This window comes from Polypterus senegalus, chromosome 4 (assembly GCF_016835505.1).
Source record: "Polypterus senegalus isolate Bchr_013 chromosome 4, ASM1683550v1, whole genome shotgun sequence".
NCBI lineage: Eukaryota > Metazoa > Chordata > Cladistia > Polypteriformes > Polypteridae > Polypterus > Polypterus senegalus.
Genome location: NC_053157.1, coordinates 144345933 through 144359405, shown reverse-complemented (window position 1 = coordinate 144359405; position 13473 = coordinate 144345933). Strand labels below are relative to the sequence as shown.

General features: G+C 38.7%; 1 protein-coding gene across 1 annotated transcript in view; it reads left to right on the top strand.

The window, feature by feature from the left end:
• nfxl1 (nuclear transcription factor, X-box binding-like 1) overlaps window positions 1-13473 on the top strand; it is a 143829-nt gene that overhangs the window by 76739 nt on the left and 53617 nt on the right. The gene's annotated exons all lie outside the window — the stretch shown is intronic.

The following is a 13473-nucleotide window of genomic DNA, read 5'->3' as shown; positions in this document are numbered from 1 at the left end:
GGCTTTACCAAAACAATCATTGATGGCGAATAAAGTATCCATTATTCGAATATGTAGATCGGGTTATATATATATACATATATATATACCCGCGTATCGCAGCGGAGAAGTAGTGTGTTAAAAAAGCTAGAAAAAGAAAAGGGAACATTTTAAAAATAACGTAACATGACTGTCAATATACAGTATTTGTTTTGTGAGTGTTACTGAGTGTTGCTGTCATCAAGGATTTGATTATCATTATTTCTTTCAATCAGGTTCGTATTTGTAGGATGTGTTGTGTTCAAGTTACATTCCGTGTTTGTCAATCGTTGTAAAGATGACAGGTTTCATTCATCGATTCGTTTCTTACTGCATCAATAAACAGCTCGTCTTCTTCTTTATCTGAGACCTGACACACTGCATGCACGGGTTTTTACACTGTCTTCCTTTAGCGGGACATTGACTTTTCCAACGTGTGCTTTGTTTCCGCAGTAGTTGGATTTATGAATATGCTTGTATGTATGAGGCGCTTCATATTTTTTGCTGCCTTTTCAATTGTGTAATTCGGTTTTTGTTCAGCGCTCTTTGGAACTGTTGCCTTTTATCTGTGCACTGCGTCAGTTCACGTGAGCCACTCGGTGTACATGCATCGAAGGTTCCCAGCTGTGCTGGTGCCATCTCCTGCTATGTCCATGGCTGTATTTAATGTTACCTTAGTCCTGGCACTTAAAACTTTCTCTCGCAGTTTCGCTGAGTTTGTGTCAAACACCACCCTGACCATCTCATCTTCCTCTCCATAAGCACAGTCCTTCACCCGTGAATATTTACCAGTGGCAGTTTGCTATTGGATTCCGCTGACGGACGGCCTTATATGGGCAGGCACTAAATTACAAGCGCCAGCGCAGCCTGTCTATGAACTTAATTTAAAGTGTAGGTTTACATCGTGCTTTGTTTCCGAAGTAGCAGAACTCATGAATATGGTTGTATATGTCACTTGCTCGCTTCTTATTGTTTCACTGCCTTCTCAATTATATAATGCATGTTTTCTTCAGCGCTTTTTGAGGTCTTCCTGGTTTTCTATGTACTGCGTGATTACGTGGGAGGCGTGATGATGTCACACGAAACTCCGCCATCATGGCATTCAAGCTCATCTCCATTACAGTAAATGGAGAAAAACAGCTTCCAGTTATGACCATTACGCATAGAATTTCGATATAAAACCTGCCCAACTTTTGTAAGGAAGTTGTAAGGAATGAACCTGCCAAATTTCAGCCTTCCACCCACACGGGAAGTTGGAGAATTAGTGGTGAGTGAGTGAGTGAGTGAGTGAGGGCTTTGCCTTTTATTAGTATAGATTTATAAATTATGTACTAATTACTCTTTTTGCTTTCCTCTGTGTTATCAATAATTACATCCAACATGAAGTGATTGAATATTCAGTAGTAATATGACACTAGTGAAAAAGACACTTGAAGGAGATATTACTGCCATTTGCACCTTTACAAGCTAATAATACTGTATATTTTCACCATCCATAAAAGACACACTAATAGACTTATGGAATTAAGAGATTTATATAATGTCTATATCCATATCCTTTGATCCTTACATATAAACAGGAGGAACGCTGTTTTATCTTGCTGTGTTGAATGAATCATCAATCCTCATGACATAACCCAGTGTGAAAAGGATATCTTTTTTGTGATATTAGAGAAAATTAAATTGACAAAAACAAACAACCCCTAAAGTAAAAGAGAATCAATAACATATGAACATAGAAACCTATTTCATGATAGTGTACCCTTCCCTTCATAAAATGGTGAAGTGGTATAATTTGAACAATCTGCATTTCATTCTTGTCTCCATACTTTCACCTTGCATTTGTTGTTCTAGTTTGTCTTTGACATTACTTAACTCTCATTGCATAACTTTGTGCTGTTTAAAACATTTTTAACTGGTGGTCTTATTATAAATATATTTTTCATCTCAAATTGTGTTGTGCTCATTTTTCTGCTCCCAATGTCATCTGTGAACTTTATTTTCTGGTATTAATACCTTCACTTTATTCTGTGAAGTTTGTTAGTAATTTAGCTGTCAGCCATTTTAGTTTTTCTTTACTGCTGAGCTGTTTTTTTTCCACACAATTTGCAGTTGTTTTACTTGGTGGCTTGAGTATTGACAATTTAAATACATTAATGCTTTTAATATTTTTGAAGATTTTGACTTATTCTTTATTTATTCCAGTTGCTTTTGAATAAAGGCACAAATCAACAATAAATCACAAAGGAACTACAGAAGTCAATTCTAAATCCTAATACTGTATCTATATACAGCTCATGGGTGACACTTTAGATTTTGCAAGTTTTTATCTTGCATGTATGTTGTCAAGCAGTGTAAGTTATGCAGCATGTGTAAAAGAATGCAGTGAATTTTTAGATAGTAGTGAACCGAGACCAGAAACTCCTATTTGGACAACCTATGTAAATTATACAAATTTTAAGGCTGATGCAAAGGTGTGTATTTATAACTGTATTATTGCATTCATTTTTGTGTTAAATTTCAGTGTGCACATTACTTGGCAGATTTATGAATTTTTTGGTATTTATTTTAAATTACAAGTATTTACGTGTCCAAGTATATACTGCTTTTTCTTACACAAACTTGAGAGCACAGATTAAAATAAAAGTTATAGATCCATAAAATCAAGGAAAACAGATTTCCAAAGCAAACCAAGTGTTTACTTATAATATTATTTATAAAAAAGTATTTCTGCCTAGATATATAATTTAATTCAATAAGGAATTACATAATCACACATCTATGTACACATCAAGCATTTAAACACAAAAGTTACATATACAGGTAGTCCCCAAGTATGGACCTCTGACATATGACTTATGAAAAGGGCCGTAGCAGCTCCTTCATCTGTCTGGGGGACGCGATGCAGGCTTCTCAGTAACTGGCGCTCCGTCATCTTCAGCTTGGGGACGCTGCAAGCAGTGGCTGGAGGGGGCAATTTCGCTGCTCGTGCAGTGTAGTGTCCCTCGAGCGGCTCCGGTTGATGAATGGGGCGGTGGGAGCTGCACCCCATTCATTCTTGGTGGGCAGCTGGGTGGGTGGCAAGCAGTGACCCAGGGTCCGTAGTTGCCGGGGCCAGAGCTACCACTCATGTGCAGGATGGAGGCTTGATGAGGCAGTTCGCTGACCGCCCACCACGCCGTCACAGCTACTGCTCCTGAATTCCCCGTTTATTCTTGGTGGGTGGCTGGTGATGCTGCAAGTGGTGACCTGGTTGTGACTGAACGGAGGCAGTTGAGTATGAATGGGGCAGTGGGCGGCAGCATTGTATAGTGTGCCTCGGCTGGCTGCCTGTTGAATGATGGTGGGCGATTCACTACCCCTCACCGCCCCCATTCGTTCTCAATAGCAAGCCTGCTTGTACTATTATATACATAGCAGGAAGTTTTCTCTTGTCAGTAAAACAGACGTGCAGGTGAGGGGTGCCTTCCTGCTGTGATATTGTGTACAGTGCTATGCAGAAGAGCTCATCTTAATCTTTTGTCGTCACCCTTCAACAGTGTCTCTGAAACACATATCTGATGCAAGTGCTGGTTATACAGTAAAGAAGAGAAAAACCATCATCATGGAAAATAAAGTAGAAATAATAAGGTCAGAGAGAGGTGACACTCCATCATTCATTGGCGGAGCACATGGTTACAGTCGGTCAACAATAGCATTTATTAAAATAACTAGCAAAATACCTGCGCTTTGCAGCGGCGAAGTACTGCCTTAAAATTTTTATTAAGAAGAGAATGAAACCTTTTTAAACTGAGGGAAAATATACCAATAATTATTTAAGGATTTCTTTGTATACCACTTTGACAGCTTGGATTGCTGCTGTCATAATCGGTTTGAGTTTCATGGTTTGTTTCAATTATGACAGTATTTGCAGGACTTGTATTGAAGTGACATTTGGCATCTGTCAAGCGTTGTCTAAGCATACAACCGGTTTCATCGATAACTTCACATTCAGCTTTTGAGATTTTAAACATTCATAAACATCAAAGCGTCCACTACTGAAATTGTCACCTGTGAATCTTAAGATGTTTAAGAGGCATTGGTGGTTGTCGAAAGGTGTAAAATATTTGGCCATTTCGGTACACTTGAAAGCGACAACCGAACAATTCAGCAGCAGCCATCAACTCACATGCAGAAGGATAGGTGAAGGGCTTAAGCATTTCACTCTTATAGTGCTCCTGTGTAGTATAATTATCTTCTGTACCGTCATCAGTCCACACCTTGAACCTGTCCCAGTCATTCAATACATGAGACACAACATTCCTCCGGATATCAAGAGTGAGCCTGGTATGGACATGCAATATGTAACAAAGAGAATGGAAAACGCAGGTGTCATCTCCGGGCATGGAAACCACTCGGTAAGTGACAGTTCTTTGATCGATGGTGATCACCTCGATAGACATGTTAATGGGGGTACGGTTGGAACAATAAAGCAAATGAGTACCTGAACAATGTAAAGTAAGTCTAAAATACCTACACAATAGCTATAATTGTAATCAACAAACAATAAAACCGTGGAGAAGCCGTAGATTAAATAAAAAGGCTGTAGTTATCAGCAGGGAGACGTGAATCCTGTGGCGAAACAAGGAAAGCAATGGAGAGACCGGAGCGACGGACGGCCTTATATAGGCAGGCAGCCAACAACGTTGGAGACATTGGGATGGGGGACCCAACGCCGCCTCACACGGTGACCGAGCTGCAGGCTATGGATGTATATATGTACGTAAGTACGATTCAGTTAGCGTTGGGAATCAGTGTACCAAATTTCTTGAAGATGGGCCCATAAGTAACAAAGACCGTTGGAAAGTTCAATATGGCGGCCGATAGTGGCGTCATACCACCGAAATAAGTACGTACATTGGTTTCGGTTAGCGCAGGGAAGCTGCCTACCAAATTTCATGAAGATGGGGCCATAAATAAGAAAGTTCAACATGATGGATGTTGTCGACCATTATGACCGTTACGAGTAGAATTTCGAAATGAAACCTGCTTAACTTTTGTAAGTAAGCTGTCAAGAATGAGCCTGCCAAATTTCAGCCTTCTACCTACACGGGAAGTTGGAGAATTAGTGACGTTAGCAAGTTCAATATGGCGGCCGACAGTGGCGTCATACCACTGAAATAAGTACGTACATCAGTTTCAGTTAGCACAGGGAAGCCGCTTACCAAAATTTTGTGAAGATGGGGTCAGCCTTCTACCTACACAGGGAGTTGGAGAATTAGTGACGTTGGAAAGTTCAACATGGCGGCCGACAGTGGCGTCATACCACCGAAATAAGGACGTACATCGGTTTCGACCGTTATGACCATTACGTGTGGAATTTCGAAGTGAAACCTGCTTAACTTTTGTAAGTAAGCTGTAAGGAAGAAGCCTGCCAAATTTCAGCCTGCTACCTACACGGGAAGTTGGAGAATTAGTGACGTCGGAAAGTTCAATATGGCGGCCGACAGTGGCGTCATACCATCAAAATAAGTACGTGTTTCGGTTAGCACAGGGAAGCCGCCTACCAAATTTCGTGAAGATGGGGTCAGCCTTCTACCTACACGGGAAGTTGGAGAATTATTGATGTTGGAATGTTCGGTATGCCGCCGGCAGTGGCGTCATACCACCAAAATAAATACGTATATCAGTTTCGGTTAGCACAGGGAAGCTGTCTATCAGATTTCGTGAAGATGGGACCATAAATAAGAAAGTTCAACATGCCGGACGTTGTCGACCGTTATGACCGTTACGTGTAGAATTTCAAAATGAAACCTGCTTAACTTTTGTAAGTAAGCTGTAAGGAATAAGCCTGCCAAATGTCAGCCTTCTACCTACACAGGAAGTTGGAGAATTAGTAGTGAGTCAGTCAGTCAGTCAGTCAGTGAGGGCTTGAGGCCACTCAGGATCATTCTTGAAAGAAAATATTAGATAGCTTGAAAATTTAGCACACCAACTAAAGCCTGGATGGGCTAGTCGACTAAGTAACAATGGAAAAATCTTTGTATTCCCCCAACTTTGGAAATAACATACACCAGGCTACTTTCTAGCTGGACATTTATCCACTATTTTTGCAAGCAATAACTTCACACCCTAAGTTAATCAATGATGTGCTTCTGTGACCGTACCTAGGTCCATCTGGCTTACCAGCACTGAGGCCTTTATATTTGCCTCCCATATTTCCAGTCTGTTTGAAAAAAGTCAACAAAAGTGACAAAAACACATTTCTTGAGTTTTTTCTCCCAACATAATGGAGAGAAAACTTATTTTGCAGCAGTAACATCCTTTTAGGTTTGGTAATTTAAACAAGGAAGATAAACAATAAATATCAACAATGTTACTTTTTTGTAAAATCTAGTAGAGCTTATAGTTTTAGTAAATTTGCTTGGCCATTTACTGCTCAGGGAAACAAAAATAATAGATAAAATAGACCAACATTAACAAAAAAACTGAGAGCCATGCGCAGATGTTTGTCGAGTAGCTAGTTGTCTACCAGGTGTGGAATCCTGCCTCTCATTCTGATAGGCATTCTGTCTGCAAGATTTCTAAACACAAATGGAAAATTAATCGGAACACTACTTATTTTGCAGTTTTGGATTTAGAACAAATGAGTAATATTGTATGATTTACACATTTTTAAATAGTTACCTTTTGAACATAAGCAAATTTTGCATTGTGTAATAAACTTCATTGGGGGATAATAGACATTTTTAGACTGTAATCTTGTTTACTTACGCTTATGCTATTTGATTAATTCATTAACCTTTTTCCTGTAGATTTATGAATAATGAGGTGGTGATGAAATGCTATCAAAAGTGAAAAGGTTGCTTGATAAGCACCATTGTCAGTTATCAGAATTTGTGAATTTTTATAATATGTAGAATAATGTGCAGCAAATTGAAATGGCAGCAGGAGTAAATGTCACCTAGACCTTCACAATTCAGTGTTGTCTATTTAGCAAGTCGGGTTAAAAGCATTTTAAATGAACAGATAAAATGCTTTCTTTTTTCACGTTTTAAAAACTGTGGCTGGAAAATCTTAACACTGAATCGCATCCTGTTGAATAACAGTGATGTTTCTTTTATTGAATGAATGCCATATGTTAAAATGTATTTTGCTTGCCAGTTTCATTGTCAGAAACACATTACTGTTTGATTTTTAGGTATTTTCATTTTTTTTTCAGTAAATTTTTTATTTTTCTTTCTTGTTGCTTTTATTTGTATTTTATTTTATTTTTTGGCATGATTGAACTTTAAAAGGGGGTGACAGAATTTAGGAAAGGCTTTCAATTTTAAAGAAGCTATGACTTTGGCTTTGCCATTGGAAACACTTGTTTGAGATTAACAATTGCTGTATTTTGACCATTGCTTTCTACAACATCTCACCATTGGTTTTCTCCCATAAACATGCACTCAGTAGCCACTCTCCCATTGACCTTTAGAAATATTGTTTTGGTCATACTAATAAAAAGTGCTATGATCAACACCTTTAACTACAATTGAATGTGTCAGAGAGAGAGCAGCTGGAGTTCACATAGTGCAAAATTTACATAGATTATTTATATTCAGAGCCATAGATGCATTCTTTCAGAAGTTTAAGGTTTTAAAGTAATTAAAATATATAATGTGTTGTGATATTTTCTGAAATGTATAATGGATTGTTAATCATTTATGTGAATCAATATGCAGAATATTATTACTTTTTGTTTGACTGAAGTAAAAAAAACAGAAATAGTATCCTTATCGCTGAAATGGAATTCAGGTACCTTAACACAGTGTCCATGGAAAAGTTGAGAATGCCCAGTTACCGAATGTAACACACATATGTACATAATCATCTCTGCCTCAACTAATGACATGATTGCTGTTACAATGAACAGTACAGGTCACATGAAACACTGATATCATGGACAACACCATCATGTCTGTCAAAGCTACTGTATCTCAAAAATAAATGAGTCACAGGGTTGACCCAGGCCATTGACACAATGGTTGCCAGTCACATTTTGAATGACTTGTTCATTGATGGACTGTAACTACTTATGGTTAAATAAAAGAAGCTTCATTCTTTCTAGGTGCCTTTATTGCAACATGAGTGCAATAAAGTGCTCTGATTACTTTGGGGATACTGGATTTTTTTTAATGTATTTGCACCCTCACTTTATGAAAACTGGATTTAGTGCGTCACTGGTCTTTTAATTACTTCCAGCACAGAAGGCTTGATGAAGATATTCCTGACCCGGCAGCCAGTTCACAGAGAAGTGACAACAGATAGTTGAAATAAATAAAAAAAAAAAAATAAAATCTTCAGTGCAAATATGCAGCATTGACCCTTTTAGAAGGAAACTAAAATACAGTCTGTACATTACATTCATCAATTTTCAGGTGTAATATATTTGTCACATCAACACACATTATAATAACAGTTCAATTATATGAATCATTATGCATGCTAGTCATCATTTTGTTGGTTTGACTGAATTTTCCAGCTTGATCAAGAATATTATATTATCCCAGTTTTGTCTGGAATGTTATTTATGCATGAGGCAGAATTACCATAAATATACAAAAGCTTTTTTGTCAAATTTTCTTCAATAAATCCCAACATTTGCATGGGAAGCTGCATATGCACATTTCAAGCCTATTTCTTGTTTGTATGCAAGCTGAATGAATGCGATCTGTGGAATATTATGTACATGTGTGCAGTTTTGGTCTCCATATTACAAAAAAGATGGAGCAGTACTAAGTCCAGAGGAGAGCAATTAAGCTAATTTTAGTACTGAGAGGTGTGAGCTATGAGAAAAGATTGAAGGAGTTAAACCTTTTTAGTTTAAGCAAATGGAGTTTAAGAGGTGACAAGACTGAATTTTTTAAAATTATGAAGGGAATTATTTCAGTGGATCCTTGTTGTTACTTTACAATACATTCCAACATGAACACGAAAATACAGTGGGAAATTTACAAGCAAATTTCTCACGAATGTTAGAAAGCTTTCTTCACACATTTAAGCGCAAACACGTTCAGTAAATTTCCAGGTAGTATGGTAGAGAATAGGACTTTAGGGACCTTCAAAACTTGATTAAATGTTATCCTAGTTATTCTAGGAAAATAAGAGTGATGAGCACATTGGGTGACTGGCCTGTACTCATCAAAATTATTCTAAACAAAAAGCTCAATGTGTAATTTTCTAATGCACTAAAGCAAAATGCGTTGTTTTTCAATAATTAAATCATTAACTAGTACTGTAGTTATTTAAAAATTTCCTCTTTTATCTCTTTTAAAAGATGTAGCCATATTAAAGTGAATGGTAAATACATTTGAAATGCTTATATCCCCAAAAAGGCAATGAAAATAATGTAATATATCGGGTATTATTAGAAGTGTTAATGAAATTAAAAGAATCCTGGTAATAAAATGTCATGGAAAGAATGTTCCAATAATGCAAAGTTTCAAACATCACTTCTAATGATGATGAACATGTAGCGCAATAGGACAAACAATTCCCATAAGGTTTAACAGAAGCAATTAAGAGAGGTGAAATTTTGGAGCAGGTTAACTGTAATGCAAAAGGGTGTTACTAATGATGCTAAATTTCTTAGAAAAAAAAATCTGTTTACTTTTGCTGAAAGCATATTTGACATGCAGTATTCAGAAAGTTATTGTTGTAAATTATATCTTTTTAGAGGAATGTGTATCATAAAGCTATTCCGTCCTGCAAAGACTATACATCATTTAATATGAAGTAAAATGTACAGATCAAAAAGTTGAATTACTTAGAAATGTAAACACTGTATAGATAGCAGAGTGGCTTTGTATTATTAAATATACTTGCAGTTTTAATCTCATATTCATTGTTTGGTTGAAACATTTAGGATATACCAACAATTGTGTTACACTCCACATAGCTTTTATACACTCCTATTGAGAAGGCAGAATGTCATGAAGATTTCAATGTAGAGAACATTGTTTTATGTTCAGTTTCTTTTAGGTAATACATTGAACTGACCTGCACTTCTGTTCAGAATAGTAACAGTGGTATAACTCCAATTAAGAAACCAAAAAAGGCAAGAGCTTGCACTGAATGCAACATATACTGTATATAAATAATAAATGAAAATACACTATATATACTGTATATGTATATATATATATGTGTGTGTGTGTATGTATATATATATATATATATATACTGTGTATGTGTGTGTGTGTATACACTCACCTAAAGGATTATTAGGAACACCTGCTCAATTTCTCATTAATGCAATTATCTAATCAACCAATCACATGGCAGTTGCTTCAATGCATTTAGGGGTGTGGTCCTGGTCAAGACAATCTCCTGAAGTCCAAACTGAACGTCAGAATGGGAAAGAAATGTGATTTAAGCAATTTTGAGCGTGGCATGGTTGTTGGTGCCAGACGGGCCGGTCTGAGTATTTCACAATCTGCTCAGTTACTGGGATTTTCACGCACAACCATTTCTAGGGTTTACAAAGAATGGTGTGAAAAGGGAAAAACATCCAGTATGCGGCAGTCCTGTGGGCGAAAATGCCTTGTTGATGCTAGAGGTCAGAGGAGAATGGGCCAACTGATTCAAGCTGATAGAAGAGCAACTTTGACTGAAATAACCACTCGTTACAACCGAGGTATGCAGTAAAGCATTTGTGAAGCCACAACACGCACAACCTTGAGGCGGATGGGCTACAACAGCAGAAGACCCCACCGGGTACCACTCATCTCCACTACAAATAGGAAAAAGAGGCTACAATTTGCACGAGCTCACCAAAATTGGACAGTTGAAGACTGGAAAAATGTTGCCTGGTCTGATGAGTCTCGATTTCTGTTGAGACATTCAAATGGTAGAGTCAGAATTTGGCGTAAACAGAATGAGAACATGGATCCATCATGCCTTGTTACCACTGTGCAGGCTGGTGGTGGTGGTGTAATGGTGTGGGGGATGTTTTCTTGGCACACTTTAGGCCCCTTAGTGCCAATTGGGCATCATTTAAATGCCACAGGCTACCTGAGCATTGTTTCTGACCATGTCCATCCCTTCATGACCACCATGTACCCATCCTCTGATGGCTACTTCCAGAAGGATAATGCACCATGTCACAAAGCTCAATCATTTCAAATCGGTTTCTTGAACATGACAATGAGTTCACTGTACTAAAATGGCCCCCACAGTCACCAGATCTCAACCCAATAGAGCATCTTTGGGATGTGGTGGAACGGAGCCGTGCCCTGGATGTGCATCCCACAAATCTCCATCAACTGCAAGATGCTATCCTATCAATATGGGCCAACATTTCTAAAGAATGCTTTCAGCACCTTGTTGAATCAATGCCACGTAGAATTAAGGCAGTTCTGAAGGCGAAAGGGGGTCAAACACCGTATTAGTATGGTGTTTCTAATAATCCTTTAGGTGAGTGTATATATGTATGTATATGTATATATATATATATATATATGTGTATGTGTGTGTGTATATATATATATATATATATATATATATATATATATATAGAGTAAACGGCACTATATAGCGCCTGACCCGACACAGATTGGACACGGGAGGCACCTGTAAAATAAAAGGCTTTTTATTCTTCTTCAGCTGGAGGGCACGTTTCCCCGTACTCATCCTCCCCCACCCCCAAGCCACAACACAGTCCCAAACACCAGTAAAGCACAAACACAAACTCTGTTCTCTGGCACCACCACTCCTCCTTCGCAACCTTGTCTTCCTCCACCCGACTCTGGCTGATAAGTGGTGGTTACTGGCTCCTTTTATAGGTCACCTGGAAGTGCTCCAGGTGTTAGATCACCAAGATCTGGCGGCACTTCCAGGTGTGATGAAGCTGCTGCCCATACGGGCTCAGGAGTCACAAACACAGCACCCCCTGGCGGTACGTGCGGGACCCAACAGGGCTACCCCCAACTCCAATTCCCAGGGAGCCCTGTGGGAAACTGAGGCACTTCACCAGGCCAGGGGGGCAGCCATCTAACGTCCAGGGGGAGGTATTGCACTGTCCAGGGCTGCTCCCCCTGAATACAGTGTGCAGGGGCGTCCCGACTGGGCGTGGACTCCAGGCGCCTGTCACAATATATAAACTGCTCAAAAAAATTAAAGGAACACTTTGAAAACACATCAGATCTCAATGGGAAAAAGAAATCCTCCTGGATATCTATACAGATATAGACTGGGTAATGTGTTAGGAACGAAAGGATGCCACATCGTTTGATGGAAATGAAAATGATCAACCTACAGAGCCCTAAAATCAAAGATGCCCCAAAAATCAGAGTGAAAAAATTGTGACAGGCTAGTCCATTTTGCCAAAATTAAATTGCAGCAACTCAAAATTGTACGCAGCACTTCTTGTATACATGACTGACGACATCGGTGCATGCATCTAATGAGATGACAGATGGTGTTGTGGGGGATCTCCTCCCAGATCTGGACCAGGGCATCACTGAGCTCCTAGACAGTCTGAGGTGCAACCTGGTGGCATTGGATGGACCAAAACATAATGTCCCAGAGGTGTTCTATTGGATTTAGGTCAGGAAAGTGTGGTGGCCAGTCAATGGTATCAATTCCTTCATCCTCCAGGAACTGCCTGCATACTCTCACCACATGAGGCCAGGAATTGTCGTGCACCAGGAGCCACTGTACCAGCATAGGGTCTGACAATGGGTTCAAGGATTTCATCCTGATACCTAATGGCAGCCAAGGTGCCTTTGTCAAGCCTGTAGCGGTCTGTGTGACCCTCCGTGGATATGCCTCCCCAGACAATCATTAACCCACCGCCAAACTGCTCATGCTGAATGATGTTACAGGCAGCATAGTGTTCTCCATGGCTTCTCCAGACCCTTTCACTTCTGTCACGTGCTCAGGGTGAACCTGCTCTCATCTGTAAAAAGCACAGGGCACCAGTGGTGCATCTGCCAATTCTGGTATTCTATGGCGAATGCCAATCGAGCTGCCCTCTGCTACTTAACTGACCAGATTAATATCCCATTAGGTTCATTGACTTCATGCTATACTTTGATTAAAAAGTGTTCCTTTAATTCTTTTGAGCAGTATATATATATATATATATATATATATATATATACACACACACACACAGTATATATGAATAAGAAATGACTCTGAATCTAATAATGTGAGTGCAAATAGACATCTACCATTTGCCTAGAAGGTTGGAGTGAGAAATTAAATAGGAAGAGATGAACCAGAGTATGGTCTCCACCAACCATTTAATTAAAATTGTATGTTCCTGTGAAGATTTCAAATAAAAATTGTATTTGTCATATTTTATCTACACTTAGCATGCTTTGTCTATATGCATCAAAACAATACAGATTTAGTTCCAGCAGATACTTAACTAGATAATTAAAGCAAGATTAATCAACTCTGTGAGTATATTTCACATTGCATGTG